This window comes from Anabrus simplex, chromosome 1 (genome assembly GCF_040414725.1).
Source record: "Anabrus simplex isolate iqAnaSimp1 chromosome 1, ASM4041472v1, whole genome shotgun sequence".
In the NCBI taxonomy this organism is placed as follows: Eukaryota; Metazoa; Arthropoda; class Insecta; order Orthoptera; family Tettigoniidae; genus Anabrus; species Anabrus simplex.
This window is the reverse complement of record NC_090265.1, coordinates 315,783,209-315,810,608: the sequence shown is the minus strand read 5'-3', so window position 1 is coordinate 315,810,608 and position 27,400 is coordinate 315,783,209. Positions and strand designations below refer to the sequence as shown.

At 42.0% G+C, this 27,400-nt stretch overlaps 1 protein-coding gene across 1 annotated transcript in view; it reads left to right on the top strand.

Moving 5' to 3' along the window:
- LOC136865446 (uncharacterized) overlaps positions 1–27,400 on the top strand; it is a 362,527-nt gene that overhangs the window by 159,177 nt on the left and 175,950 nt on the right. The gene's annotated exons all lie outside the window — the stretch shown is intronic.

Genomic DNA, 27,400 nt, shown 5'->3' with positions numbered 1-27,400 from the left:
GAGGCGATTTCGAGACACAGGAGACGTTAGTCGCAGGCCAGTACCAGGTCGACCAAGGGTAACCACCCCACAGCAGGACCGATATCTGGCCTTGACCACCCGACGAAATCGGAGTGCACCTGCAAGACAATTGTCGGCGTAGCTTCCAGCCGTCTCAGGGGTTGCCGTTTCCCGGCAAACTGTGTACCTGAGGCTCAGAACAGCAGGGCTGTTTGCCCGACGTCCAGTGGTGTGCGTCCCACTCACGCCAGCACAGAGACGGGCCCATTTACTGTGGAGCCGTCAACATCGAAACTGTACCATGAATGAATGGAGGCATGTGCTCTTCACAGATGAATACCGCTTCAGTTTGCAGAATGATTCCCGTCACACATTAATCTGTAGAGAACAGGGTAGCCGATACAACCACAGGAACATCGTGGAACGATACCAGTATGGTGATGGTGGCGTCATGGTGTGGAGTGGCATCATGTTGAATGGCCGTACGGACCTGCACATCTTCATGGTTGGTCTGAGGAACACTGTTAACGCTCGGAGATACAGGGATGAGGTACTGAAACCACATGTTCGATTATTCAGAGGTGCGGTTGGTCCAGACTTCCTCTTAATGGACGATAAAGCCCGACCGCACCTCGCTGCACTGGTGGATGAATTTCTGGCTGGGGAAGACATTCATCGCATGGACTGGCCAGCGAGGTCTGTGGATCTGAATCCTATAGAACATGCCTGGGATGCATTGGGGAGACGAATTTCATCCCGTCAGCCTCCACCAAGGACCCTCCAAGACCTTCGCATTGCCCTTCGGAGAAATAGGATCGACTGCCACAAGAGCTCTTGGACCATCTGATAGAGAGCATGCCACGTCGCTGCGAAGCATGTGCGGCCGTTAGGGGTAACCATACACCCTATTAACAGCATATTTTGATATGGAAGACATTGCCAAGTTTTGTTAGGTGTTGTCAAAGGTGTACCTTAGCTATCAGTACCTTTGTGACACTGTTTTTTGGACAAGTTGTGTGACATATGGTGTGTGATTCAGCTTCCGTTTTTTCAGCACTTCGTGTGTCATTCCTATCAGGTGGTATAGCCTCGTTTAGTGATAATGAACTTTTGGACACTGGTGTAGTTGCTTGAATGTCAGCCATTGAACGCTGCATTCCTAGTTCAGGTAGCTCAGGCTTTTTACTGGTTTTCGTCATCAATCCACAGGTGCGCGACAGCCCTACCATGCGGTACGTTTCTCTGCCAGTAGTTTGGGCTCCATCATCTGACCCACGATGTGGCTGGAGTCCAGTTAATTAGATTTTTATTTTTTCTTAGAGGTTTAACGTTGCACTGACACATCGAAGTTTTTCGGCTACGCAAGGATAGGGAAAGGCTAGAATTGGGAAGGTAGCGGCCATGGCCTTAATTGAGGTACAGACACAGCATTTGCCTAGTGTGAAAATAGGAAACCCCGGAGAACCACCTTCAGGGCTCCCGACGGTGGTGTTCGAACCGACCATCTCCAGATCACAAGTTCACAGCTAGAAAAGGGCACGAATCAGATTTTTCCCTTAGTTATAGTAAGTTTCACGCATTTCTAGGGAGTACGCACTGGCCGTTGCAAGGCATGTCAGATTCAACGTAGCCAAAAAAAAAATCCATCCAGGTATGTCGAATGTCGCACCTCTGTGTTCACACGTTTACACATACATACAGGATTTATTGAACCTTATAGGCCTTCTCCCAATACAGTGTTCAAATCCATAACAACCTAAGCAAGTACAGAATGTATAAACTCCCCAGATTAAGCGCAATGACAAAAAATAATTCGATTAGTAATTGGAAACAAATGGCTCACGGTCAACTCACTTCCGGAGAGCCGGTAGCCCTGTGAATAAATCTAAACTACAGTTATTAGTAATGAATAAGCTATGACAAGTATAGTGGGTCCCCCCGCAGTGATGACTGCCCAGTGGAGCAATAATAGTGGGTCTACCCCGCAATGATCACCGCGCGTAGGAATCTGGTGATTACCAGATGTACTGTGGTTGCCAGGAATCGCGAGGCTATTCATGAGACAATAAGGTTTTTAAACTATCACACGTTTACACAATCGTCCCATTGCTCAGTGCAAGTTATAAGATGCACACAAGTTTAAGAAAATGATCCAGTTGTATAACCCATTCTATGACTCCGTGATCAGCAAGATTCCTCGGTAGGAGAAGACTACTTCGGAAGAATCAGAGTAACGTACAGTAAAAATGAAATGGCGTACAACTTTTAGTGCCGGGAGTGTCCGAGGACACCCGCCAATTGCAGGTATTTTGATATGACTCCCGTAGGCGACCTGCGCGTCTTTATGAGGATGAAATGATGATGAAGACACATACACTCAGCTCCCGTGCCAGGGAAATTAACCAATTATGGTTAAAATTCCCGACCTTGCCTGTAATCGAACCCGGGACTCCTGCGACCAAACGCCAGCACGCTAACCATTTAGCCATGGAGCCGGACAGTAATGTACAGTGTAAGGCAGATACCGATTGTTTGAAGAATTTACAACATCCTGGATATATAAAGTAAGTGGTCTGTAAAATCTATGTACAATCTGGGTAGCATCCAGAACAGAGATTACGGAGCAGTTTGGGTCACGTAGCTGTGAGCTTGCATTTGGGAGATAGTGAGTTCGAACCCCCCCGTATCGGCAGCACACAGGATAGTTTCCCGTGTTTTCACAGCAGGCAAATGCTAGGGCAGTACCTTGGTCGCTTCCTTCACAATCCTATCCCTGTCTTATCCCACCATCAACATAACACATATTTATGCCGGTGCGACGTAAAATAAAAACAAACCGTCCGAAAAATTCTACGTTTTTCTTGTATGCTGTAAAATTTAGTTACCTTGACTCACGCCATTTTAATATCGTATTCTCTAATTACCACAACACAATAATAGTTACAATGTCAGTGATGAATTTTAAGGATTGGTCTGAGCCTATTACGCTACTTTTCTGCTTTTTATACTTTCGTACAACAATTTCCAAGTTTATATACAGTTCTTCTTCTACCGTTTTTCCCACATCCATGGTTTCGCACATGTCTATACGGCCCTGTTTTACGGTTGGATGCCCTTCCTGATGCCAACCCTATGTTAAGGGGTGTTATCACTATTGCGTGTTTCTGTGATGGTTGGTAGTGTGTTGTGTTGTGTTGTGTTGTGTTGTGTTGTGTTGTGAGTATATGAAGAGAAGAGTGTTGGGACAAACACATACAGCCAGTCCCCGAGCCAGATGCGATTAAAATCCCCGACTCTGCCGGGAATTGAAGCAGGAACTTTCTCAATCGATGATCTCAACGCTGACCATTCGGCCAAGGAGTCAGGCCTATACTGTACGCACTGAAAGAAAAAAAACCTACAACCTGTTTTCCAGTCATTGACCGGGTCAGGGATGGAATGAATGAATGAAGCAGATATAGGCTGTTAGTACGATGGGGTCGCCACTCCCAAAGTGATTTATTAATGAATGATAGATGTTATGAAATGAGAATGGAGAGTGTTGCTGCAATGAAAGATGACAGGGAAAACCGGAGTAGCCGGAGAAAAATCTGTCCCGCATACGCTTTGTCCAACACAAATCTCACATGGAGTGACCGGGATTTGAACCACGGTATCCAGCGGTGAGAGGCCGACGCGCTGCCGTCTGAGCCACGGAGGCTCACTGTACGTACTATTGCTTTATAATATAAAGTTCTAGAGACATGCTCAAATAATCGTTTTGGAGAAAGGCAATATACCAAGAATTCAAGTTACATTTCCGTCTTATTGTTGTGTAGACAAGTTGATTACTGTCCTTTCTCCAAGCATTCCACCTTAGGGCTTCTGTAATGGGGCAGTAGAATAAAATGGACACAGTATGTATTAACTTGGCTACTATTGTTTCATCACACCATCGTGATTGAAGTGAAATCGTGACATCCTTCCCGGCAGTTACGAAATGGTATTGGAACTAACCGGGTGTTTCCTTTCTGTACGGTCCGGCAGGCGAGAGTGTTTCCAACCATCTTAACCGAGACGAATCGAGGAATCATTTCATTAGACGTCCATTTTATTTCGACTCGGTACGTGGAAAGTGAGGTTCGTCTATTGTTTCGTGTTTTCAATGCTTTTCTTTATGTCGTGGTATTTCAAGAGCATAGATTGTGTTGTGGTGCTACAAGGAGTGTTCTTCCTCGTAGCTCTTTTATTTCCCCCGCTTTTACTGTAGTCCTTTACGTCGCACCGACACAGATAGGTGTTATGGCAACGATGGGATAGGGAAGGACTAGGAGTGGGAAAGAAGCGACCGCATTTGTTTGAAGTGAAAATGAGGAAACTACGGAAAACGCTCTTCAGGGCTGCCGATAGTGGAGTTCGAACCCACTATCTCCCGAATGCAATCTCACAGTTGTGCGCCCCTAATCACACGGCATCTCCCTCGGTTTACTGTAGTCTGTTATACCCTCTGGCAGTTCAGAGGTTTACATGAAAATAATTCTCGGATAAACCATGCAATAACGTGAGATTATCCTACACAAATGCTCATATTAATTACGTTATGATTAAAGTATGACTGGTTTCCCACCGACACGACTATGATTCGAATGTTGGCCAATAGATGCAGGACTTTGAAATTAAAAGTCACATCCCTGCGGTTCAGATTTCACATCAACCTGGATATCCCACGCTATATCAAGAGTTGCACGAAACTACTACTGACCGAACGAGCTGGTTGCTTGATTCGGGTCGTGCAGCTGTTAGCTTGCATTTGGAAGATAGTGGGTTCAAGCCCTATCATTGCCAGCTCTGAATATAGTTTTCCGTGATTTCCCATTTTTATACTAGGCAAATGTTGGGGCTATACCGTAATTAGGGCCACGGGCGCTTCCTTCCCAGTTTTAGACCTTTTCTATCCAGTCGTCGCCAATACATTTTCAAAATGACATTACTACCTCGAGCCAGTACGAACGAGAAGGATGCTTGAATTTTATATTTAGTGGCAAATTGTGAAGAAGAAATCGAGAATCGTGTAAGTTTTGCGTAACTGTTGATGTTCTGATCATAGCCGTGGGACCTAACGTGGAGTCCGAATCACGGGGACTGGGCGAGTTGGCCGTGCGGTTAGGGACGCGCAGCTGTGAGCTTGCATCCGGGAGATAGTAGGTTCGAACCCCACTGTCGGCAGCCCTGGAAATGGTTTTCCGTGGTTTCCCATTTTCACACCAGGCAAATGCTGGGGCTATACCTTAATTAAGGGCACGGCCGCCTCCTTCCCACTCCTAGCCCTTCTTCCCTCTCCCATCGTTGCCATAAGACCTATCTATGTCGGTGCGACGTGAAGTAACTAGCAAGAAAAAAAAAAAAAGCGAATCACGAGGACATGAGTTTTCATTTCAAAAATCTGACATGCATGGGCTGAGATTCGAACTGCAGTGCTATTGATGAAAAGCCAGTGACAGTACCACTCGGCTATCAAATCCCTCCGAAAACAAAGACATCGTCGGTGATTAAATTAAAATGTAAACTTCAAAAATAATATTAGTTATCGAAGTTGTATTCAGTTCGTTCTGAATTACTTATTACTGTAAAGGGAGCTTTTGTTACTGATATATACAACGGATAATAACGATTAAGATGCCTGATATCATACACATTATTTTAATGTATCTAAATATCAAGAACAGAAGTATTACTTGATGATGATTGTTATTTTAAGGGGCCAATTAATGAGGAATCTCATTAGTATCCCTCCTTTTGGTTTGCCATTCAGATCTCAACGGCTATGGTTATCAACACTCATATCTCCCTGACGTTCGACAGAACATGTTTGGAATAGCAATACATTTTAAATAAATAAACATCAAAACTAAGGTGAAGGGAATGTAACTCACTTCCTTCCAGGTGAACCGATCTCGCCTTTGCCGCCTCGGTTAAGCAGCCTCTATTCACAGGAGCAAATTAATTTATATCAATGAGAGCAATAATAACTAATCAAGCGAGTTGGTTGTGTGCACGCGAGGTTGCACTTGGAAGATGGTGAGTTCGAATCCCACCTTCGGCAGCTCTGACGGTGGTTTTCCGTGGTTTCCCATTTTCACACCAGGTGAATGCTGGAGCTGTACTTAATTAAGGCCGCGGCTACTTCCTTCCCAATCCTAGCCCGGTCCCAGCCTTGCGTCGCTGGAAACCTTCGACGTGTTAGTGAGACATTAAACCGCTAGTGAAATAAATAAATAAATAAATAAATAAATAAATAAATAAATAAATAAATAAATAAATAAATAAATAAATAAATAAATAAATAAATAAATAAATAAATACTCAGTGTACATATATGACGTTTAACCCCATCGAACTAACGCTATGTTTTCACGAGACTTCCAGCGAAATAAACAAACACTGTAGTTCCTGCCCGTTGAATGTGGGAGGGCCAGCCTGGATGTTCCCTCCATATAGGGATTTTACAGAGGTATACACTCCTCCGTACAACAGGTGGTCTACCCACACTACTTATTTTTACTCTCTGGTTTAACATTTCTCAGTGGCTATACTGTTCCAGTAGACGGAGCTTCTTGCTGTTGACTGGTCGTCAGAACAAACACAACACTTCCTTCCTTTATACTCGAACGCGGCAAGACTCGCTCCACGATAGGTCTAGAACATACAGTAGTTGATTACTGAACGTAAGAACATGACAAATTTTGGTAGTCGTCCTTCAATCAATAATCAATCAATCAATCAATCAATCAATCAATATTGATCTGCATTTAGGGCAGTCGCCCAGGTGGCAGATTACCTATCTGTTGCTTTCCTAGCCTTTTCCTAAACGATTTCAAAGAAAATAGAAATTTATTGAACGTCTCCCTTGGTAAGTTATTCCAATCCCTAACTCCCCTTCCTATAAATGAATATTTGCCCCAATTTGTCCTCTTGAATTCCAACTTTATCTTCATATTGTGATCTTTCCTACTTTTATAAACGCCACTCAAACTTATTCGTCTACTAATGTCATTCCACGCCATCTCTCCGCTGACAGCTCGGAACATACCACTTAGTCGAGCAGCCCTTCTTCTTTCTCTCAATTCTTCCCAACCCAAACTTTGCAACATTTTTGTAACGCTACTCTTTTGTCGGAAATCACTCAGAACAAATCGAGCTGCTTTTCTTTGGATTTTTTCCAGTTCTTGAATCAGGTAATCCTGGTGAGGGTCCCATACACTGCGTACCTTTCTTCCCTGAATATTTCTACGCTCTCTATCTTGGGAACAGGACTACGACAAACCGTCTACACCGCTGAGGTCGACCCATTGAACTTAGCACGTAGTTAAAGTAAAGCCATCTCCGTACAGGCCATGAAGGCCCTTGGAGGAATTAAAGTTACATTTTTTTACAACTTGCTTTACGTCGCACCGACACAGATAGGTTTTATGGCGACGATAGGATTGAAAAGGTCTAGGAGTGGGGAGGAATCGGCCGTGGTCTTAATTAAAGTTCAGCCCCAGCATTCGCCTGGTGTGAAAATGGGAAACCACGGAAAACCATCTTCAGAACTGCCGACAGTGGGACTCGAACCCACTATCCCCGGATGCAAGCTCACAGCTGCACGCTCCTAACCGCACGGTCAACTCTCCCAGCGGATTAAAGTTAAAGCTTGGTACTATTTGTAACTTCAGCACTTAGAGGAATATAGCGATCAGCACTATCTCCGGCCGATACTTAGTTTTGGCTTAGGCTGAGTGAACCTCGGGACCATGTGCCTTCCAGAATTGGGAATCCTCTGAAAACCGTTACAGAACTTAGTAGGACGTAAAACCAGCAATATTATTGAAATGGAAATTTCATTTCTAAATTTTTGGCTTCCTGGCGGGGAGTCGAACCCACGTTCTTCCGGCGACCGAGCATGCCTCTACCACCTCGGCTAGCCAGCTCATTCTTGCACTTAGCATTATTTATTATAAATAGTAGTTCACATCATGTTCTGGTGCAGCTACAATCCTGTCCCAAAAAGTCACACTTCGAGAGACGCCGCAACAAATATATCTATAAGTTATATATAAAATAAGAGTTTTGTCTGTACATTGCTCAGAATTTGAAAAGAATGGTATTTCTGTATCGATCATGTCCACAGTAACAAGAAAATGCAGTTTTTACTTTTCCGTAATGTCTGTCTGTCTGTCTGTCTGTACACGCAGCACGAGAAAACGGCTGAAGAGAATTTAATAAAAATCGGTATGTAAAGTCGGGGGGTGAGCCGCTACAATCTAGGCTATAAATCATTTTATTCACGCTGAGTGAAATGGTAGTTTAGGGGAAGGCCTAAAATTCAATTCTCAAATATTTATATTATTAGTGGTCATATCGATAAAAACTACATAACTAAAGTTATATAGAATTAAATTTCTGATCATTTACGTCTTATGCATTTTTACCGTACCGGCTATGATAACACGGATATTCATGAATTTGGATTTTTGTTGCCAAGTCCATATCAACGCCGAGCCCCGACAAAATGGGTAAACAGAATTCAATGAAAATCGGTATATAGAGTCGGGGAATAAGAAACTACAGTTTAAGCTATAAACAATGTTATTCACCCTGGGTGAAATGGTAGTTTAGGCGAAGGAACCTAAAATTTAATTTTTAAATACGTATGTTCTTGGTCCTATGGAAAAGTACTGCATAACAAAAGTTATAGAGAATACAATTTCCGATCGTTTGTTTTATTCAGTTTTACCGTACCGACTATTATAAGAGTGGTATTTCAGAACCGGGAGACAACTAATAATGTGAAGGCCTACAATATCGAAAGCGCGTAACATTAATCAACAATAACATTACACTGACCGTTGTTTGTTGTAATGTTCTTTGTCTCTTATGCTGACATTCAACTCCGATAGATGGGATTACTGCTGCGTACCGAGTATTTTTTTTTTTTTTTGCTAGGGGCTTTACGTCGCACCGACACAGATAGGTCTTATGGCGACGATGGGATAGAAAAGGCCTAGGAGTTGGAAGGAAGCGGCCGTGGCCTTAATTAAGGTACAGCCCCTGCATTTGCCTGGTGTGAAAATGGGAAACCACGGAAAACCATTTTCAGGGCTGCCGATAGTGGGATTCGAACCTACTATCTCCCGGATGCCGTACCGAGTATAACAGCCTAACTGAATATTGGCGGGAAATAGCTGAGGAGTTAGATAACTTTCTTCTTTAGCACACCATTCCTCTGGTTCATACATTTTCTGATACTGCTGGTACGTAACACACTGGTTCATCATAGTATGCCAGCTATTCGATACCTACTCTGACGCGCTGTTATGAATGAGCAGTGTGCGCACTTAAGTCAGAGGCTCAGTTAGTAGTAGTAGGAGTAGTAGTATGAACTGGTCTAGAATTACAATTTAGGCCTATTCCAAATTATAGTACCACAATTCACTAAATTAATAACTCAAAATTCAACCCTGAAAAGAGCCATTTCTTAAGAAATGCTTCTTCCTCTTCACTTTTATTAAATCTATATTAATTTTATTCCAAATTAGCAGCGAAGATGTGGTTTCTTCTTTGGCTTGGAGGAAAAATTGGCTCCACGTCAGATAGTTCTTTCCCCCGCCAGTGTAGTAAGTTGAAATTTTCCGACTCATCGAGCACTCCCAGGAAACAGATAAGTAAACGGGCATAGTTTTCTCCCTGGGACTATCCACTATTCAAACCTCCCCCACCCCCTCCGCCGGAAAAAGGATGAAGATTGTTCACGGATCACGGATGTCTGCGTCTTGGTCATTCCAGCTCTGTAGCTTTGGACTGTTAGTTCGGCAGCATAGTACTGTTCGTTAAAAGTGAGAAAATGTGTGGTTTCTCATTTGATCGAGTATTTCATATGAAAGCATTGCTTTTAATCGCACCATTCCTACTGACGTCACTGTAATGACCCATGTTCATTTCAGTTGGGAAAAACACTAAGATAGTCTTTCTGAGAATCTATAAAGGCAGGCAGAGGGTGAGTGTCTGTCAATATAATGAAAACTCCCCAACCTGATCGTGACTGACGGAAGGCAAGCTGGCCTACCATTACAATGAAAATTCCCTAACTCAGACTTCATATGAGAAAAGACGTTGGTAACTTCCCCGTCGTGTTTCTAGGGCAATGTTAAGAGCTATGCAACTTAATACAATCTTGCTCACAACGTTTACACTACCTAACCTAGAATTCTGTATAAAATTTAGAATTCCGTAGCGAAGCACGGGTACATCAGCTAGTACTATATATACTGCACTCTTCGGCAGAATGTTCACAAGAGACTATTGATCACACATGTCTACGATGTTTGTATCTATATATTCTAGGGTTATTTTGTCAGATGGTCAGTACGTTAAACGCGATGATCCGCTAAATTTGATGCGAAATTAAATCAAACGTAACTAATGATAAATCAAATCTGAAGGTTCCACTGGAATCGTGGTCGTTTGGTCTGCTGGCCTATTGCTCCACTTCTCCGAGACTTGGCATCATGTGGTTAGCGTCTTGGACCTCACCACCTTAATTGCAATTTTTTTAGGGGGGGGGGTCCTTTTGGCTAGTGGTTTAACGTCGCACAAATATATGGAAAGTTTTCAGCAACGTATATATGGGAAATCGCTAGGACAGGGAAGGAAGCGACCATGGCCTTAATTAAGGCAAAACTCCAGCATTTGCCGGTGTGGAAGTTGAAATCCTGGGGAAACCGTCTTCAGGGCTGCCGAAGCTGGGGTTCGAATTCACCACATCCCAAATGTAAAAGTACAGCTACGTGGCCCGTAGCACGCAGCCAACTCGCTCAAAAGCCAACCAATTCACTTGATATTTTGGAACAGATTGGTCCTCTACCCTCACAAAGCTGGGTGAACCTTGTTTCAGACATCAAATTATCCCAGTTATTTTTGGAATCACTGTAGCCACTGTGGCTTACATTGCCCTTTGACTGGAAATTGAAGGTGGAATGCTCTTCCTTTTTTTTATAAAATGCTATTAGTTCGGGGCGTCGACCCATGTGGATCTTTTGCCCCTACTGGCACCATATTGTATGAACCTGCGTTTAATTAGAATGGCAGTAATGTGGAATGTTGTGTGTGAGGAAAGGAAGATTAAGGACGTCAAAAACACCCAGTCCCCATGCTAGGGATATTAATCATTACAATGAAAAGCCCCTGACCCGGCCGGTAATCGAACCCGGGGGCGCTGGGTGACAGGCGGACGCGTTGCCCCCTACACCGCGGGGCCGGACATGCTCTTCCTTATACCGCGTAATTTTTTTAGATGAAAATTCCACCTCGCAGTGGCCGTGATTCAATTCTCGGTCTTCAGAGTGTAAATTCGCTATGTTCAACACACCTGCAATTAAGGACTCTTATACATGGCTGAACTGTATTCCAGAGCCGATAGCACTTTACAACACTCTAGATAGCTAGACGAGAGAGCAAACTACTTTGCTATGACCACGCAGTCCCTGTTCTTTCAAAGAAACGACTCCTTCCACTGAGATTAGGTGAGAAACGTGTCAGGCGGTGCAACTTGACCTTTATCTCCGGAAAATGATAAATGAATTGTTTTGCAGCAACACTGACGTCTCGGAGAAACCTGTCCACTTCCACTTAGCCCAGTTCATATTTCACACGCATTAACCAATATTGTATCTGAATGTAGAGCGCGGCGGTGAAAGGCGACGTCTTACACATTGGATCGTGTGAATTTGTACACTTGAAGGAGAAGGCAAGATGACTTTTAGAGACCAGATGTGGTAGCTATGGTTTACTGTTTATAATAACATTTTAATATTTAAAACACCTCACTTCTTCACTAGGAAAGAAGATGATGATAATAATAACAACAACAACAATTGAGGAGTTTCTTCTCATATGGTAACCTGAGGGTTTTCTAAGAACAGTTGAGAAACATATGGTCAAATTATTTATTTCCATACACTAGCAGTTAGAGCCAACGGCCGTAGCCGTGTTGAAACACCGGATCCCGTTAGATCTCCGAAGTTAAGCAACATTGGGCGTGGTCAGGAGTTGGATGGGTTGCCACGCGCTGTTGGTGGGGGGTAAGGGAAAGGAGGAGCGGAAAGGAACTGGCCACCCTACCACACGTAAACTCCGGCTCAGGAACACCTCTGCGGAGGTTCGGACCTGCCTTCGGGCAGAATAACCCTTACCTTACCTACTAGCAGTTAAATTCTTTGAAATTACCTCTGTATCCCAGTATTTCTGTTACAAGGGATCAAGTATCTGCTACCCAAATCAGTCAACCATGGGTTAAGTAGGACGAGGGGTGCAGGATGGAGTTCAGTCCTCTAAAAAAAGAACTGGAGACTCCCTTACAATTTTCTTTTTTTTTCTTTTTTTTCTTCTCTCTTTCTTTCCCGCTTGCTTGCCTGCTTGCTTGCTTGATTTATTGATTGCTTAGTTTAAAAAAAATCCTTTAGCATTTTATCCACTAGACTCCATGGAAAGGAGTATACTGTATTAACAACAAGCGAAGTGTATCTTTGTCAACAATTCCATATTTCTTTGATTTCGGCAAATAGGTGTGCGGCCAGCAATGAACATATTATACATCCATAATACATAATGTTAACATCTCGAACTGAAATTGTATAACACAAGATAAAAATGTATGTCCTGAAATAAAAACAATAAGAGATTCCTTGATTGTATGGTCTTAGTGCTGTTTTAAATATGCATGCAGTCCCACATAGGCAACAGTGATTTCACGGCAATCTCTATTTGTTGACACTGTAATCACTGTACTCCATTCCCAGCCTGTGTAACAAGTTGGAGTAGATACCTAAGGATAAGCTGTCACTTATAGGAAGTTCCTTAGATTGATCGATGATAGAATGAATATGCAGTATCTTAAAACGAATGGAGAAGTAAAGGATACTCATAAATACAACAATATACACGAAATTCTCCGATTCAGGATAGCCAATGAGAAAATATGAAATACCGACTGTCCTAACGAATAATTGAAGACATTACGAAAGGAGAAAGAAGTAAAAGGAGGAGAAATATTACTTGGTTCATGAATGTAAAAGACTGGACGAGTGTCCGGCCCCATGGCACTGGGGCTGGGTGTATGTGTCGTCTTCATTATCATTCCATCCTCATCACGACGCGCAGGTCACCTACGGGTGTCAAATCGAAAGACCTGCACCTGGCGAGCCGAACATGTCCTCGGACACTCCCGGCACTAAAAGCCATACGCCATTTCATTTTACTGGACGAGTTTGGATAACACATGTCAACTCCTATTTACAAAGCATATAGGTGAACTCCATAAGTGTCCTAGCCAGCAACGTGAAGGTAAAAGACTGTGGAATAAGGTAATATTTTTTAAGTATTCGACGAGTGTTAAAGATGCTCTGAGAGGATTCATTCCCTTGCAAGAATAGTTATTGTAGCTAATTTGGCAAGAAATATGTAAGTCGAGTCATAAGTCATGGCAACTATTTGTTTTTCTCGCTAACAGGAGACAACACAGAAAATCTAAGATATGCTTTTGGAAACGTACGGTATGTACTTGCGTATGGTGCCACTAGACGGTGTATGTAAACAACAGTGTGGGTCTAAGCATGCCCCCAAGTTCAGTGTGTGAGTGAGAGCGTCACAAAATGGAAGTCAACAAGCAGGAGCCGCCTTATTCGCCTGATCTGAGCCCATGAGACTATGATCTAATCCCCAAAGTCAAGAAGCCGTTACGTGGACAACGGCTTGTTAACAAAGAGGACATCGTAACAGGTGTCACACGTTGGCGATACACATGCAGCGAATGGTATTCAGCGCCTGCTCCACCGCTGGCAACGCACACGCACAGTGGAAACCTTGGGTGATTATTTCGAAAGTCTGTAACCATTGGAGACCTGTCCTTTGTACGTAGTCTTGTGTATTTGCTGTCTCTACCATAATAAAACAGTGTTTACCAATGGCCCGTGTTCTGTCACTTTCCTACGAGAATCTCTTGAAGTCAGGATTTGTCTTCATGCATAAGTACATGCCCTATATTTCCAAATGTATATCTTAGATTGTCCGTGTTGTCTCCTGTTCGCGAGAAAAAAGTAATTGCCATGACTTATGACACGACGCTCGTATTCTTATAAACGTATCTGTTTCTTGGTTCTTACTTTTTTCCGTATAGAGATGATGTAAGGTCTTAATTAATCGTCTTGGTGCATGTGATGACCTGAAGGTCTAAGAATTTCAGCTGCGATGACATAATTCGCTCACCTCAAACTTCTGAGAACTACTGACTCGCTGACTACGAGGTCAATGGGTTTCTGATCATTGTTCTTACTCGAGGAGAAAGCGCATATGAGTACGCAGTATGTCACCGACACTTCCCCAGTGTCACTTATAAGTTTCACAGATTTCAGCACTGTTGTCTTGGTGATCGTTCCTTAAGCGTTTAGGAGACGCCGAGGTGCCGGAATCTAGACCCGCAGAAGTTCTTTTACGTGCCAGTAAATCTACCGACACGAGGCTGACGTATTTGAGCACCTTCAAATACCACCGGACTGAGCCAGGATCGAACCTGCCATGTTGGGGTCAGAAGGCCAGCGCCTCAACCGTCTGAGCCACTCAGCCCGGCTATGGATGCATTATAATGTGTACCTACTGTATCTGAATGACGCTACATCATCCCTCTGGAAGTGAACTGTGAAGCCTGTCAGACAGTGGTGCCGACCTGTCAGCCAATCATTATGGTACCAACACTTTTAAACGATGGTATTTTATGATATGACAAAATTAAATGAATTAAAGAAAGATGTATACTGCATGCGACAACGTGTATCCCTTACATGGGAACAACCACTTTATGATGCTTTTAATATAATTATGAACAACAGGTATGGGTAGGTCTATCAATTATTTAATAATAACATATTTTCTGAATATTCTTTTTACAGAATGTAGGCTTACCGGTATATCAACGAATGAAAACACTGAAATGAGAAATGAACGTCTATCCATTTCATTTCAGAATAGTTGTTTATGTAAAGTTCATTTTCCAGACAAATTCCATACTTTTTTGATATTTGGGGCGTTCATACTTTCTTGTTTATGTGGGCCATAAGAAAATCAATTGCACAGAAATTAAAGTACTGAAAATGTATGACAATTTTGATAATTATATTAAACTGAACAGAGAATTATAATAGATTTTCATATTTTAGTAGAGATTACGGTACGATTTGGTTGCCCATTTGCACTAGCTCTTAAAACAATAATAACCTCCACCACTGAAGTCGAAGAATTAATAATTGAGATTTTCACTTCTGGAAAAATATAAAATACCGAGTTTCACTCAGCCTACTCCAAAAGTGAGTAACAGGTTAATTTCTGGATGCTATGGCAGCCACGCATAGAACTAACCACTCAACACCACTCAGTGCTGAGGTTATTATTTGCTTTCAAGGGCCTTTCAAGGTATATGGGGAGATGGCTTTAATGGAATGTTGGTGAACGCGTAATATATTACAGTAATATACGACAAATTTTAACGATATGATGTTTTATTGTACATGAGGTTGTTAAGAAGGATAGCGCAGCAGTATTCCCGCTGGACTCTGCTTGGCTTCATGCTATTGTACGTATTAACTACTCGGTGAAAGCAATGCATGACCGTTACTTTACAGCGGAGAGAATTACATTTCACTAGAAAGAGATTCCTCATTGGAGATTAGGGTTCTTTAAAATGTCTCCCTCTACAGTAAGGAAGGTGTAAGAAAAGATTCGGAAATTTCACCGTGCTAGATTTGTACTACTTTGCAAGTTACTTATCCTGGGATAGTTAGAATAGACACGATTACGGTACCATTTATTATTATTATTATTATTATTATTATTATTATTATTATTATTATTATTATTATTATTATTATTCCCCTGGACCGGCTGCTTGTCGTGAATGATTTCCCATGCTCCAGGTTGCGGGGTCGAATCTTGACGCAGTCTGATAACATGCAGCATAGTAATGCTTAAATTTGAAGGATTCGTGTCTGTAGATTTACTGGTACTTAATAGAACCACTCTTTACGACAAACTTCTAACACTCCTGTGTCTGTTAAAGATATTTGTAAACTGAAAGGGCACTAGACATATTAGTAATAATAATTTGAGAGAGGCTGAGTGGCTCAGACGGTAGAGCGCTGGCCTTCTGAGTCCAAGTTGGCAGTGTCTATCCCGGCTCAGTCATGTGGTATTTGAACGTGCTCAAATACACTAGTCTCGCATTTTCAAATTTACTGACACGAAGAATAACTCCTGCAGGACAAGATTCCGGCAACTGGGCGTCTCTGAAAACCGTTTAACTAGTTAGTAAAGTGTAAAACATACAAAATTGTAATCATCAGAGTTCTCGATTGCCAGCGAAGGAAACCTACCGGTTATATAGTTATTTTGTGAGTCACTGATGAAAAGTGTGTGAAGGAGTCTAGAGGAAAATATAAGTGTGGTAGCTTTCTGCTGTCTTCCTGGCAGAGCCAGAAGCTGATATTATATATCAGTCTGTCAACCTTATAGAAACAGGTACACCATCTGTCCCTTTAAGCACTAGCTGCTGCACTACATCCATCAACTGGAACTGACCAGTGATAATTCTAGCAGAAATATACTGGATGGCCTCAAACTTAAAAGTTACTTGCTGTTCGTACAAATTCAAAAGCAGCATAGTATTGAAAATATCATTAATTCGTTCACGTTATCAGAATGATTTAAATCGAGCGTGTTGGCCATGCGGTTAGGGTCGCGTAGCTGTGAGCTTACATTCAGGAGTTGGTGGGTTCGAATCCCATCGTCGGCAGCCCTGAAGATGGTTTTCCATTTTGACACTACGCAATGCTGTAGCTGTACCTTAATTAAGGCCACGACCGCTTCCTTTCCAATCCGAACACTTTCCCATCGTTGCGTCGCCGAAAACCTTCGATGTGTTGGTGCGACTTAAAACCACCAGCCAAAAAAAAAAAAAAAAAAAAAAGATTCAAATTGTTTCTAAACAAAGTATTGCGTATCTTTTTAGAAAATATGAAAAAGTTATATGTTTATGCTATATTGAAAATGAAAACCTACAACCTGTTTTCCAGTCATTGACCGGGTCAGGGATGGAATGAATGAAGCAGATATAGGCTATTAGTACGATGGGGTCTCCACTCCCAAAGTGATTTATTAATGACTGATAGGTGCTATGGAATGAGAATGGAGAGTGTTGCTGGAATGAAAGATGACAGGGGAAACCGGAGTACCCGCCTCCGCTTTGTCCAGCACAAATCTCACATGGAGTGACCGGGATTTGAACCACGGTATCCAGCGGTGAGAGGCCGATGCGCTGCCGTCTGAGCCACGGAGGCTCTATGCTATATTATGCTGTATGAAATACATTTACCAGAATTACTCACATGCTCGTGGTATACTTTAAAAAAGTCGGCGAGCTTTCTGTGAGGAGAACTCCTCAATGATAACAAATGGTTCACACATGTGTGGTAGCTTTTCTCCTTCTCCGTTGAAATCACTGCCAGATTTATTTATTTATTTATTTATTTATTTATTTAATTAATTAATTTATTTATTTATGTATTTATTTATTTATTTATTCTTCTTCTTAATCTGTTTACTACCGGGCGAGTTGGCCGTGCGCGTAGAGGCGCGCGGCTGTGAGCTTGCATCCGGGAGATAGTAGGTTCGAATCCCACTATCGGCAGCCCTGAAGATGGTTTTCCGTGGTTTCCCATTTTCACACCAGGCAAATGCTGGGGCTGTACCTTAATTAAGGCCACGGCCGCTTCCTTCCAACTCCTAGGCCTTTCCCATCCCATCGTCGCCATAAGACCTATCTGTGTCGGTGCGACGTAAAGCCCCTAGAAAAAAAAATCTGTTTACCCTCCAGGGTCGGTTTTTCCCTCGGACTCAGCGAGGGATCCCACCTCTACCGCCTCAAGGGCAGTGTCCTGTGTCCTGGAGCTTCAGACTTTGGGTCGGGAATACAACTGGGGAGAATGACCAGTACCTCGCCAAGGCGGCCTCACCTGCTATGCTGAACAGGGTCCTTGTCGGGGGATGGGAAGATTGGAAGGGATAGACAAGGAAGAGGGAAGGAGGCGGCCGTGGCCTTCAGTTAGGTACCATCCCGGCATTTGCCTGGAGGAGAAGTGGGAAACCACGGAAAACCACTTCCAGGATGGCTGAGGTGGGAATCGAACCCCTCTCTACTCAGTTGACCTCCCGAGGCTGAGTGGACCCCGTTCCAGCCCTCGTACCACTTTTCAAATTTCGTGGCAGAGCCGGGAATCGAACCCGGACCTCCAGGGGTGGCAGCTAATCACGCTAACCACTACACCACAGAGGCGGACTATTTTTTTTTTAATTTGCTTTACATCACACTGACATAGATAGGTCTTATGGCGACGATGGGATAGGTTTAAAAAGGTAGCGGCCGTGGCATTAATTAAGGTACAGCCTCGGCATTTGCCTGCTGTGGAAATGAGAAACCATCAGTGGGGTTCGAACCCACTATCTTCCGAATACAAGCTGACAGCTACGTGATCCAAACCACGCGGTCACTTGCTCGGTCACTGCTCGATGAGTATGGAGTTTCCCGATCATAATCGGTTTCATGTACGTTTTGATAAGCCTCGTTGTTAAAAATTTCTCTCTGCTGTAGCAGAAAGAAGAGTTTAAGAACATATTTTATCTCTTTGAAACACCCCTCCATTTTGTAAATGTTCAAAAATTGAAGTGTATTATCACAATCCTCACCCATAATTTTGGCAAGAGAATGCCGTCTATTTATATTAATAATGATTCCCCATGTCGATTAATTAGCAAAGTTGCAGAGGAGTTTCGAGTTCATGAATAAATCTGAGGATTAGCAGGAGAAACGGCGTGTGAAGTGTATCTGTACTCTGGGAAAACCTCTTATTCCGTGACAGAATATTGTCCAATATCTCGAAAAATGTGAAATTACATTGTTGCTTTCCCATTAAGCTCGCGTCTTTTCTGCTTGATTTCTATCGTCGCCCTTGTTTTCTAAAGTAACTATTTTTCGAAATTTTAAAGTCTCAGATTTTTGGGTAGATTCGGGCCCACTTGGCCCGCCACTAGTATTGGCTGCCAAAAGAAAAAAGAAAAGCAAGTAAGCTTGCAGTTTTACGTAACTGTGACCTCTTACTAAAGAGCGATTTGGCCGTGAGGTTAGGTTGCGCAGCTGTGAGCTTGCATTCGGGAATCCAACCGTCAGCAGCCGTGGAGATGATCTTCCGTGGTTTCTCATTTTCACTCCAGGCAAATGCTAGGGCTGTATCTTAATTAAGGTCATGAACGCTATCTTTCCAATCCTAGCCCTTTCCTGTCCTAACGTCGCCGTAAACCTCCCATGTGTTAGTGTGACGTTAAATAAGTAGAAAAAGAGGACCTCCCGCTTTACGTGGAATCCGAACCATAGGAACGTAAATTTTCATTTCAAAATTCAAATCACGGACACCTTTATGAAAGGCCAGTAGCGATGTCACTGAGCTGCTGATACCTGATTGACTTTAATATTGATAAAAAAGCAAAGCCACCTCCGTACAGACCATGAAGGTCCTTGGAGGAGTGGAAGGTAAAAGGCTTCCACCATTGTTAACCTCGGCATGTGAAGGGGTAGAGTGGTTAGCTTTACGCCCGGCCGCCTTTGCCCCCAGGAATTAACCTGGTACTCATTTTTGGTGTAGGCTGAACTGAACCTCAGGGCTATATGCACCTCCGGAAGGTGAAATCTCGTTTCTTAAATTTTTACGACTGCCTGACGGGGATAATATTGATAAAGCAACAAAAAAAAAAAAAAAAAAAAAAGAAGAAGAGAGAGAGAGAAAGAGAAAGAGAGTCGGAGTCAAATAGATTAAAATACAATATTTTATGTTGTCCGGTCCTCTAGAATATGTTGCCGTGGGGCTTGAACCTTCCGACACCAGGGATTCTTAAAAATGACATATGCACTTTTCGAATTTTGGAATCTTCAAAATCCACAGGGAAACGTGTTGCTTTGCTTTAAAGCCATATTGAACTTGTATCCTATTCTAGAAGATGTAGTGCACAGTAAACACTGTATTTGACTTAAGGTGCTTTATACACTAATCAATCAAATTTTTATTTTTGTTAAGTTCATCTGATAGATGTCCGACTTCGTGAATGAATGGCCTGTGTCTTGACCTTACGTCCGGATTTGACTCCTGGTGGAATCGAGAGATTTTCATCTCGAGCGGTTTATTTCTTTGGTTTGGGCACTGGGTATTTATGCTATCCCCAAGATCCCTGCAACTCACTCACCACACACAAGACTATCCTCCACCACACTAACATGCAGTTACCCATACTTGGTAGACACCACCCGCTGTCATCGAAATGTCTGCGTTATAAAGGCTGCACCAGGAACACATAACCACAGGACATTATTATCTGATAGCTCGCCTCTTTCTTCGTCTGCAACTTATCTCATTCGAAAGTTCCCAGATATTTGCATTTGAATGAAGAGTTGTATGCTCCAGTCAAAGTAGTGGGTGTTGCATTTGAACACAACATTGTTCTTTGATTTATTCTCTTGGTCAATAAAGAAACAAAGAATCAACCTATTCTTCGTAACTTAATTGGATGATCAAAGTTTGCATAATACTTCTTATATAGTTATTTTCGAGGATGAACTAATTTTCATCAAAATTTGAATAGGTTAGAGGTGAGAATATTACATTATTATATGCTTGAAAATTTCTGAAAATTATATAAATGTATTTATTAATCTTATAGTGGTTCATCTTCTAGAGTCTAGAATAAAATTTCAACTTTCGAAAGGAGTGAAAACATTTGTTTATGCTTTAGATATGGGGATAATGTGCTTTTAGAAAAAGAAAAAAATGGGAGCAAAATTGTGAAGATCTGTTAATTATCAGTTGATAATTATCCGTTACTTTAAACCATACAAAATTCTCCCGGTCTAGAAGCCAAGAATAACGGCCGAGAAGACTCGTCGTGCTGACCACACGACACCCGTAATCTGCAGGCCTTCGGGCTGAGCAGCGGTCGCTTGGTAGGCCAAGGCCCTTCAAGGGCTGTAGTGCCATGTGGTTTGGGGGAGAGGGCGATACAAAATTCTCAGTGATAATGAACATTTGCGCCAAATTTCAAGAACATTCCTTAAATAGTTCGAGAGATTCCTGAGATGTATGTTCTCTAGTGTACGAAACCCATTAAGATGAATCTAGGGTTATGGGAGACTATCGGAGGATATTTAGAAATATGTCGATTTTTATTATTTTACTGAAAATTGAATGATCGCACAATTGACATTAAGTGATAAATAAATCTCATTCGTTCATCTAAGGATCTTACTCTTTCGTATGATTGCGATGATGATTGTTGCCTAAAGGGGGCTAACATCCAGGTCAGCGCCCCGCTCCCTTTGCTCCTTCTCCTGGCCCTCATAGATGTGATTCTTTCTCAGATGTAGGAAGATCGTACCAAGTTCGAAACCTTTGCAGGATTTTACTCTTCAATTGCCCCTAGGAATTATGTGGTAACTCCAGCTCAGTAGGGTGTCATTTAAGATTGCTCACATGCAGGAGAACCAGAACTAATTCTCAAGATAATGTCAGCATCGCACACTTAATTCTCTTAAAACGGATGACAGTTCAAGGGAAGTTAAACACAAAATATTGTATTGATGTACGGCATAAAACACTTTTGCCAAGTAGCTTGGATCTGTAAAGTAAGGACATAAAAATATGAGATTTCCAACCAATTTATGTTCTGGAATATTTTTAAAATCGGAAAATCTCACGAAATTTCAGAGGATCTGGCAACACTGAAGGAGATGACAATAATAAAGCAATTTTAAAAGTTCTATTCTTTAATAACAATGTTATGGAGGTGATGGACATTTTTCTTTCGAGCTATCTGTAACGTTTTCTTACCGAATAGGAAGTAGGGAGTACGCTACATGAGCTAAGAGAGGGTATAATAAACATAGGGAACTGGAATTATTAGTGTTTTCAGGAAGTGAATAATAAACCTTTGTAACTCGAGCCCTAAGGAAGTGAAAATATGTGATAAAAGCTTCATCACCGTGGAAGACCGGTTAACAAAGTGACGTCATTGTAGTGTAAGAGACAATTCGGAGAAATACACTCACTATCTGTCTTGGGTGTCATTTACTCTACAGCATCCGGCTTTCCTCCTGTAACCCGCAGGCAAGTAGACAACAGACTTCTGGGAGATCTGCGAAGGTGCATGAGAAGACAAGTAGCGGAGTTTGGAGTTGTGTTAGGCTCTATGGCTACTGGCGACAAAAGTAGCCACTGTGGACCCAGCGAATAATAATAATAATAATAATAATAATAATAATAATAATAATAATAATAATAATAATAATAATAATAATAATAATAATAATGATAATCATCTTCATCTTCATCTTCATCATCATCGTCGTCGTCGTCTTCGTCGTCTTCTTCTACTTCTGCGGGTTAGACCATTCAACCTGTTCCGGCATCGTTTTTCCTTGGTTTACAGAGTCATCCACAATTTCTCTTTCCTCTAGGGCATAGTTCCTTAACTGTTTCGACTTGCGAACCCGTTTCATAAAGATTTGAATTGAGCGAACCTCAGTAAGTCCCTGTTATGAATGGTGTGAAAATGTCGCTCATACGGTTGGTTGGTGCATGCATTTCAGTGGGCTTAACAGATTGGTATGTAATAGCAACTTCTGGCTCAGTGAGGTTAGCAACGGGATCTTCTTCCTGGCCTTTCCCAAAAATATTGGGGTCAGCAATCTGTGTGAATTTTGTCCAGTTTTACGGTCGGGTGCCCTTCCTGACGCCAGCCTTATGCATATGAGTTTCTGCGGTGTTTGGTAGTGTGGTGTGTTGAATATAGATCAGAACTCTAGAGAAGTGTGTATTAAGACGAGGGTCAGAGGAAATAATTATACACAGTGACAATCCTTGGCCCGCCCAGGATTCGAACACGGGACCCTCTGAATCGAAGCCCGCTATGCTAACCATTCATCCAAGGAGCCGGGGAGTTCAATACAATATGGGAACTATTCATTCACTATAGTCTGGCTGCTTAGCATTGTTGATTGAGCACTCACCTTCTGTGATAATAAGTCCGGCACAATCGGGTGATGTCTGTGAGCACTTGAACGCGAGATTCGTGTCAGTAATTTTAGAGGTACGCTGAAGAACTTTTTAGAGCGAAATCTCAGCAATCTAATGTCTCTTTAAATGTATAGCAATTAAAGTGACGTTAAACATAAACAGTTGGGGCTGTACCTTAGTCAAGATCATAATCGCTTCCTTCCCACTCCTAGCTCTTTCCTATCTCATCGTCGCTATAAGACCTACCTGCGTCAGTGCGACGTTAACTAATTGTAAAAACATATTGCCTAACATTATAATGTTTCATCCAACATAATTTCAGGAATGTAAAATATACCTTAGGTTAATTTCTCAGCTTAAACTATTCATCCAGGGATTTAAAGATTTTCTGTCATTCTTTATGATGGATGGTATAACATTCTTGTAAACTATTATTGTTGTGATGAGTCATACTCCATATTTACGTGCAGCTCACGCAGCTGGTGTTCGCCAGATGCTTTGATCATAAAACTAAATTATGGTATGTTGTTAGATGACCAAGTAGAAATAAGTCATATTACTTAACTTCTACCTACGTATTTTTGAAACCAAGGTCAAGTGTCTGCCGTGGCAGCTGGTTGTAGACTAATCTAATGTTCCTCAGTATAGAGATGCCTTCTTCCCTAATGAGGGAAGGGGAATATTATTTTTAAAAAATCACCCTTGCAGCGCAATAGTCTTGTGAGCATTTGACGAAGGCGACGAGTAGGCGAGCCACACTGAACCAATCGGCAACGAATCTCTTCAGTTAATATTGAATCACAAGGTACTGCTCGCTAGAATTCTGCTAAGTCGTTAAATGAAGCAGAAATATCCCTCACTGACATCCCTACAAGATGATGATTCTCTCTGCTCGTGAAGACCGGTAGCAGTTAGAAGGGACATTCTCTCTTTTGTCCGAATGTCTACAATGTTCTTTTCAGATACCATATCCCCTTTCAGTTTATTTTATGATCACTCTCTTTGTGAAATGTACAAATAACTTTGCTGTGATCTCCCCGCTCTTATATCTTTCTGGCTGGATCCCCGCAGAAAGAGTCATTCTTACATAATGTATCTTAAAATCTCCAATTAATACAGTAATTCATATTTTACAATACAATGATATGTGGGGTGGAAAGCACCCCCCACAGTGCGTAATTTCAGGAATCTAACCGGCCAAAAATCGTATCTCGGAAACTAATGGACCGATTTACATAAAACTTAGTATGTAACTGTTATTATTGGAGATAATTAAGTGTGTGGTCAATCAAGTACAAAGAACAAATTACTACGCAAGGAATAGAATTAGTAATATTTGTAATTTTAATCATTTTTCGTTGTAGCTTTAAGAAATTAAATAGATGTTAATAGTGGGACATGCTGTTTAGTATGTTTAAAGACAGATACAGGAATACATGTATTTGCCAAACAATTTATTCATTAAATGCAGTTATATCAGAATCGCTATCGTGTGTTGTGTATGTTGGGTATTCAGCCCTAAGGCTGGTTTGATCCTCCACAGTTCCGCCAACAGCTGTCATAGATAGCCTAGGCGTCACTGAAGAGGCATACTAGGGAAGTGAGGAGTGAGGTAGTTTCCCGTTGCTTTCCTCACCGAGCCAGAAGTTGCCATTACAGATCAGTCTGCCAAGCCCACTGAAATGCATGCACCAACCGACCCTATGAGTAACAGTTTCACACCATTCATAACAGGGACTGGCTGCATAAGGAATGGTATTACTAGCATCACACATACCTCGGACACTTTCATATTGTCAAAGCCAAGGATGAGACTGAGACAGGTCAATGAAAGTAACAAATTTGTTCTAGCCCATACCAGAAGACATAGTGCAGTGTAAACACTACATCTTGCCAGCAAACTTTCATTATCTCCTTCGGCAGAACCAGATACAGGAGGCTCAGACAGTAAGTTGAGCACTTCTCTCGTGAAAGCGGAATCAACTACCTCCTCCTTGATTTCCCTAAGCTGGTAATATAAGGGTCCGATGATATAAGCAACCTATGGAAAAGGCCAGTATTTGTGTCTTTCTGGGAGATTTCCTATTATCTTTATTCCTGGTCTCCTGGGCTTCCTCTTTTCTTTTTTTTTTTTTGCTTTACGTCGCACCGAGACAGATAGGTCTTATGGCGACGATGGGATAGGAAAGGCCTAGGAATTGGAAGGACGCGGCCGTGGCCTTAATTAAGGTACATCCCCGGCATTTGCCTGGTGTGAAAATGGGAAACCACGGAAAACCATCTTCAGGGCTGCCGACAGTGGGGCTCGAACCCACTATCTCCCGATTACTGGATACTGGCCGCACTTAAGCGACTGCAGCTATCGAGCTCGGTGGCTTCCTCGGAGAGTTGTCCAATAGGTATAATACAGTGCCATGAATCAAGAGTTTGTGCAAAGTTACAGGCATGCAGTACGATTTGTATTTTTGTAAGTACAATTGTATAGTTTCCTTTGCGTACATTCCAAATGTCACTTTATCAATGGCATACCCACACGAAAGAGTTTCTACGATGGCACGTAGATAGTTTATTAAATTTATATCTACTCCAGTAATATCCGCAGAAGTGGAAGCCTCTCTGAAGAATCTTCTAGCGGTTTCCATCATGGGTACTGCCAGCACTTTGCTTCGGATATCAACCAATAGACGCGTTTCCTCCCTGAACTTCTGTAGGGAAGTCATCTACAGTATTTATTTATTGCGTGTGTATTTTAGACTTTAAATCAGTGCGTAAATGTATTGTGTTGAATGAGAGTTATGCGATAAGCCTACGTGTGTGATTTATTTCTTTAACATTAATACTGTGATCTTTGTAACTTTTTGATGATAATAATAAATAAAATCATGAATAAAAATATATAAATAAAATTACTCAAAAACTTAATAAAATTAATAAGCATAATTAACCGAAATGTCCGTAGTATGGGCGCCAGAGTTCACCAGAATGGATCCCTCGAATTTAGATAAGAGCATGATAAACTGTATATCCCAGGGCGTGTACATAATGCTGCGTACTGGTACATCTGCTGCAGGCCTTACCTAACCTCCTGAAAACGACTAATTAGGTAGGAACTGCACCTAGGTTCATCAATAACACTGATTCTAAAATAGCTACCTATATTCTTAACAAATTCCGTGCATGAGCACCTCATCAACATACAACATTATACATATAATACACACATAAAATATTGCTGGAAGACTCCATATGTACAACAACAACAATAATGAAAATCGTGGGAAAACGAAAGCGAGAACTAAGCTACCATTTGTAGATGGTCCGATGAACAATGTACATGTATGAAGATAAATACCCTTCACAGTCTCTATATCAATTCGACTTACCGATTCTCATAATCGGCAGTTATCACATCACACAGATACTGTACCTTGTACTACTGTGTTCACATATTTTAACACTTGTTGTAAAGATATATACACACGTCTGTCGATCCTCAACATAAATTTATGGAAAGTCTGAGATAGCTTTCACCAACATATAATGCTAGGCCGCCACAAGTGCTACAATACATAATGCGCAAGCACTCTCCACAATCAGCCACTTTCCACGAACATAACAAGACTACGCTCCACGAACGTTTGAAGTCCAGTCCATTGCAGCCGTGTCATTCCAATACCGTGTATCAGCACCACTTCCTTCCCGTACAGTGCGTCAGTTGTAGTTGTAGTTATCTTCCTTCTCGTTCCTTTACAATCACCTCTACAACCACCCTTACAATGTTTCTTACAATGTTCCAGGTTGCACGCGACCGATATGCGAGACCACGTGACCCCCCGAAGGGGGGTCGCGTGGTTTTATTATGAATCATTTGTGGGACCGCCGACCTTTCTGGGTCCTTTGTCCCATGCCAACTGGGCCGCAGTATGATCAACCTTTATAGACATCAACATCCCCCTCCTCTCAGATGATACGTCTGGATTGGTGCTTGCCCACCAATCATGAGTGAACCTCTTGTCAAGACCAAGCCCTGAACTACTACTTCCTCCCAAGACAATAACAAACTCTGGGGTATATTCCATGAATCACCAAACTTTCCTAATACAACAACAAGCTCATCTCATCAGGCTGGGATATATACATGACTCATGAATTTCCCGACAAGTACATCACAACAAACACTGGGGCAGCCATAGGACTCATTCAAATTATCAGAGTTATTAAAGCAA